Source organism: Octopus bimaculoides, chromosome 11, assembly GCF_001194135.2.
Source record: "Octopus bimaculoides isolate UCB-OBI-ISO-001 chromosome 11, ASM119413v2, whole genome shotgun sequence".
NCBI classification, from domain to species: Eukaryota; Metazoa; Mollusca; class Cephalopoda; order Octopoda; family Octopodidae; genus Octopus; species Octopus bimaculoides.
The window spans coordinates 44797122-44803058 of NC_068991.1; the positions used below are offsets into that span (position 1 = coordinate 44797122).

The 5937-nt window shown below is 34.8% G+C and overlaps 1 protein-coding gene across 7 annotated transcripts in view; it reads right to left on the bottom strand.

Annotated features, from left to right (window-relative positions):
- The window catches only part of LOC106869495 (sodium channel protein para), a 383297-nt gene that overhangs the window by 277874 nt on the left and 99486 nt on the right, over positions 1-5937 (bottom strand). The window lies entirely within an intron of this gene.

Below are 5937 nucleotides of genomic sequence, written 5' to 3' on the forward strand. Positions count from 1 at the left end.
GTTCGTAAGCAAGTTACTTACCACGCAGCCACTCCTACGCTTTGATAATAATAATAATTATAATAATAATAATAATGATAATAATAATAATAATAATAATAATAATAATAATAATAATAATAATAATAATAATGATAATAATAATAATAATAATAATGATAATAATAATAATAATAATAATAATAATAATAATAATAATAATAATGATTAGGTACAAGGCTAGCAATTTTTAAGGTAAGTGCAAATTGATTACATCGAACCTAGCTCTTTATTTTATCCATCCGGAAAGAGTAAAAGGCAAAGTTGACCGCGCAGGTATTTGAGCTTATCGAAAAAAAGTAAAACGGAAAATTGTAATAAATCAAGTAAAGAAAGACAGTTGCACACAGAACAAAGCATAAAAAGACTGAAAATTGAACAGTAAATGAGCCATAAAGAAGAAAAAGTGCTTTTGCACATCAGGAGTAGTGTTAGCCACTTTCAGTGTCTGTGGTCGCTACTAACTTACTTAAGTGATAATTTAATAAGATATATACTTTGCTACAGCTTTTAGTTTTCCATCAGGCAACCCTGGCTGGAAACTAGATATAGAACCGTTTTGTGAGCTTACTTAGCGCTTGTTTCCAAAGCCACAACCAATCGATTGTTTAAGCACATTTGTGTACTAAGCAGTCGTGCAAGTATAATAAACAATATCACACACACATACACCTACACACACACACAAACACAAACACCACACACACACGCACACACACACACACACACACACACACACACACACACGCACACACGCACACACACACACGCACACGCACACGCGCGTGCAATGGCATGTAATGTCCATTCTTCTTCGAAGTTATTTTCCACCTACTTGTTCTCCTCAATCCATAAGCTTTCTAATTCCCACCCAATTTTACACATCCTACCATTAATCCCTTAAAATTATGCATAACATGCAGAAAATAGTACTACGTAAATTTCGAAACGTTTCATCAATATAATAGAAGATACACAAACCTGTAACAAAACACTGTACGTACTAAAGGCACATAGAGCTGCAATAATTATAAATCTAACTTTTATGAAATTTCTTGGTGCATATACAAAACGGTGACTTTCTAAAGGTAAACATTTATTATCTTCAAACTTGATTAAAATAGATTTCTGTTTGGTAAATCTCCTCCCATACCACTTCTGTCATTTACTCATGTGTGTGTGTGTGTGTGTGTGCGTGCGTGTGTGTGTGTGTGTGCGCGTGCGTGTGTGTGTGTGTGTGTATGTGTGATTGCGCACATGCGTGCGTATGCGTGTGTATGTATAGGTTCTATGCGAATTTCTTTAGGACGTTCGAAAAAACGTTAAGCGAAAAAATATCTTGCTATTCTTTGATAAATACTATATGCATACATACACGCACCCACACACAAGACAAGTTTCTCCACAGTTTGCGTCTACCTAATTCCACGCAGAAAGTATTGGTCAATCTGAGGCTTTTGTAGAAAACATTTGTTTAAGTTGTCAGGAGAAAGACATGACTGCAAAGCGAAACTTTTAATCTCACAGCCACGCCTGGCAGGTAGCAATTTCCGGAAGCTATGATACTAAGTTCCAACAGATATCTCAACTTCTATTTATGTTAGTCCAAAGAAAATATGTGGCACAATAGAAACAGAGGCATAAATGGAAGAGATAAGGTTACTTAATAAGGATTGTGAAAATCGACTGCTGATATCACGAAATTATTTTCAGATTGTGTTGATTATCTGGTATACAAGACTGGTCCAAACAAAAAGGGAACATTAGACTGACGGACACTACATTCTTATTACACAACAGTTGTATATCTAGCTCACACGAGTACTATAAAGAAGCATTTAAACTGCGGAAGAAGCACATAAACATGATATGCAGAAATTGTCAATGTGAGCTCATTTGCGCGTGTACAGAGATTTACAATAAACAATAACACGTTCTCAAATATTGAAACAGAAAAACTGGTAGAAAGAATATACACTGGAAATAAAACAAAACAATTGATTACAAATAAAAAAAGATGTCCTATCACAAAACAAGGAAAATATTATAACAACCCACCTCATACGAAATACATACTTAAGACTTCACAAAGGACAGAAAACAGCACAACAAAGACGACGATTACACCTACTATTAATGAGCCTACAGAACACATAAAAAATACTTCAGATCTTAACGTAAAACTAACGAGCAAAGCAGTCTAGTTAGTCAACAACAGACACAAAAATAAAAATGGTGATGGAGACCATAGAATATCCCGTGTAACCATTCAACTTAATATACAACCAAAACAAAAGATGACCCTCACCCACATACTTAACAAACAATAAAAGTACACATCGCAATAGATCCACTAGAGTTAACGTTAAAGATGAAACAATGAAAAAAGTAAAAGAGGGGAGTATTTAAAAAAAATCAATAAACATGGATCAACGGGAACATCTGCTCAAGCTACATACGAACAAGCAAAGAAAGAATATAATAGACTCCCCACACGAAATTCTGTCCAGTGATGTATTTTGCAGCAATGATGATATAGACGAAAACCGAGACTGATCTTAATAGAATCAGGTTCTAACCCAAACCCCACTACCAAAAATGGGAAGAAAATATACTACAAACATTATTAAACAAGGCGAAGCCTATCCTTACCAAGTGAAATAGAAAAAGTGGGATCCAACATGAAAAGGAAAAGCAGAACACAAATAAACAAAAGTATAGTATCAATAAAGACAGAAAACGTTATGTAGGCAAAAGAAAAGCTTAAATAAACCTCTTCAGCAAAAACATGCAAGATAAAACACTTTGAAAAACATGAATACTTCCAGGAGAACAAGGTATTTGAATTAAATCAACAGTGCAATTTACAACAACATTCATAAAATGCAAAACAAACAAACAAACGTCATCACCCTCCCCAAACAACAACGAAACACAACATAACACTAGAGAACACACGAACTTCAACAACAATTTACGAATTCTGGGAGAGAATATGGAGCAAAAACATTCGGCACAACTGATCAGAATGGCTGAGAGAAAAAATATGTAGCAATCACCCGATGTCGCGATTCGCTAAAATGTTACCTACGTATTCAACAAAATCTGTCCAGCCATGACTCTTTGTGGAATAACTTCCAGCGTCAATTTCCTCTTTTAGCGCACTTCTTTCTGAACTTAGCCATCAATATGAATTCGGCACACTTTGACTACTTGACAGAGAACTTTGAGAGAGCATTGAGAGACAGCAGACACAAGATGGCGGATGGACGGTGGACAGACTCATATAGCTGCCGACTCGTGCCGTGACAGCAACCACAATGAACAATCGGCGAAAGCAACATAAACAATCGGCAGCTAGCTTTTTGACTACTATTACAATTACACCAAGAACAATAACATTCAAACTCACTCGACATTTCGTTCTTTGTAGTAACGACAGTATTTGTTTTTTGTGTACGAAAGCAATAAAATTTTGTTTATCAAAAATCGCAACAGATTCACAGTTCTTCGTACATATATAACAGAACAGTTGAATGTTTTAATTGAAGAAAACAATGTATCAAGGCAAATAGAGAGTAAATAACATGGGAGGCTGGGGGAACAACTCCAGGATTGCCTTAATGGAGGAATAATACCAGATTGGATGATAGAGGGAGGACGATACTCATTATGAAAGATAAAAGGGTAATACAGCTAGCAATTATAGGCCAATCACTTGCTTACCACTAGTGTGGAAGCTATTAATAAGAATGCTTTCAGAAGGCATTTATGAGCACCTTGACAACCAGAATTTACTGCCAGAAGAACAGAAAAGTTGCAGGAAAAAGGCCAGAGGAACGCAGGATCTATTATATATAGACAAAGCAATTCTAAATGAAGTAAAGTCAGAAAGAAAAATGTGACAATAGCATGGATAGATTATAAGAAAGTCTATGACATGATCCCACACTCATGGGTAAGTGAATGTTTGAGTATATTCTGCATAGCTGACAACGTAAGAGAATTAATTAGCTTTAGCATGAAGAAATGGAAAGTAGATCTCTATCAGGTGACACAATCTTAGAGAAAGTTAATACCAAGAGAGGAATTTTGCAAGGGGACTCGTTATCCCTTTTAATATTTCTCTTATGTTTGATCCTCCTCAGTTTAGTATTAAGGAAGGCAAAGGCAAGGTATCAGTTCAGAAATAATAAGGGGAAATTAACCATTTGCTCTACATGGATGATCTGAAGCGTTTTTAGTAAGAATGAAAAAGAGATAAATTCCTTAATACAGACTGAAAGACTCTTCAGCAAAGATACAGGCATGGAATTTGGCATAGATAAGTGTGCAATATTAGTCATGAGGTAGTCAACAATGGGGCAGGTAGTCAACAATGAAGGCATCCAATTACCAGATGGCCAGACATTAGAATCATTGAAAGGAAGAGAGAATTATAAGTATCTAGGAGTATTAGAATCTGACAGAGTACTAACTATGGAAATGAAAACGGAAATGAAAAAGAATATATTAGAAGGGTAAAGAAGCTAATGAAGTCAAAGCTAAATGGTCAGAATCTAGTAAACGTTGTAAATATTTGGGCAGTATCATTACTTAGATACTCAGCAGCTTTTATAGATTGGACAAAAACTGAATTAGCAAAGCTAAACAGAAGAATTAGGAAGGAATTCAATATGAATGGAGGACTCCACCCAAGAGCAGGAATAGATTATACTTAATTAGAAAGGAGGACGGAAGAGGGTTAATATCAGCAGAAGATTGCGTGAAGTTAGCTAGAGTAGATATAGACTCCTATTCTATATTTAAGAGACGAGGAATTATGTACATTATTTACATTATTTACAATTGACGGATATTTGTCCTTATCTTGTTTGTTGTCAACACAACGTTTCGGCTGATATACCCTCTAGCCTTCATCATGTGTCTTGGGGGAAATTTCAAACCTGGGTTCTCATTCCTAAGGTATTTTTCGATGTTACTATTATTATTATTATTATTATTATTATTATTATTATTATTATTATTATTATTATTATTATTATTATTATTATTATTATTATTATTATTCAGGTCACTGCTTGGAATCGAACTCGGAATCTTGGGGTTAATAGACCACGCTCTTAACCACTACGCCACTAATAATAATAATAATAACATCGAAAAATACCTTAGGATTGAGAACCCAGGTTCGAAATTTCCTCAAGACACCTGATGAAGGCTGGAGGATATATCAGCCGAAACGTTGTGTTAACAACAAACAAAATGAGGACAAATATCCGTCAAATTTAAATTGTGTAAATAATGTAAACAATATAGACTCCTATGTTGGTAATAGTAAAGAAAGATTATTAAAAGCTGCTAGAGTCATAGCAAGACATAGGGAAACTAAAAGCCCAAACGAAGTTAAAAACCAAAAAAATGAACAGAAGTTACCTGACTGGCAGGAGAAGGTTTTGATAGATTCCCAAATATAGTGGCAGTAAATAGTAGTAGTGAGACATAGTTAAGGTTGCAGAAAGGAAGGATGAAACAGGAGACAGAAAGTTTGTTAATAGCAGCACAAAATCAAACATTAAGGACTAACTGGATAAAAGCCAAGGGTGACAAAAACCAAGTAGATTCCCATTGCAGGCTATGCAAATCAAAAGAGGAAAGGATTTAGAAGTAGTAGATAAAGAGAATAGAAAGTGCCAGATAATTGACTTTACAGTCCTAAATGAAGAAAAATTCAATATGAGAGGTATAGAAAAAGTAGCAAAGTAGCAGGATCTAGCCATAGAATTACAGAGACTATGGAAAGTGTGGGTAAAATGTATCCCAGTAGTTATAGTTGCATTGGAAACTATCCCTAAAGATTTGAATATATAAATACATATACATATATGTATATATATA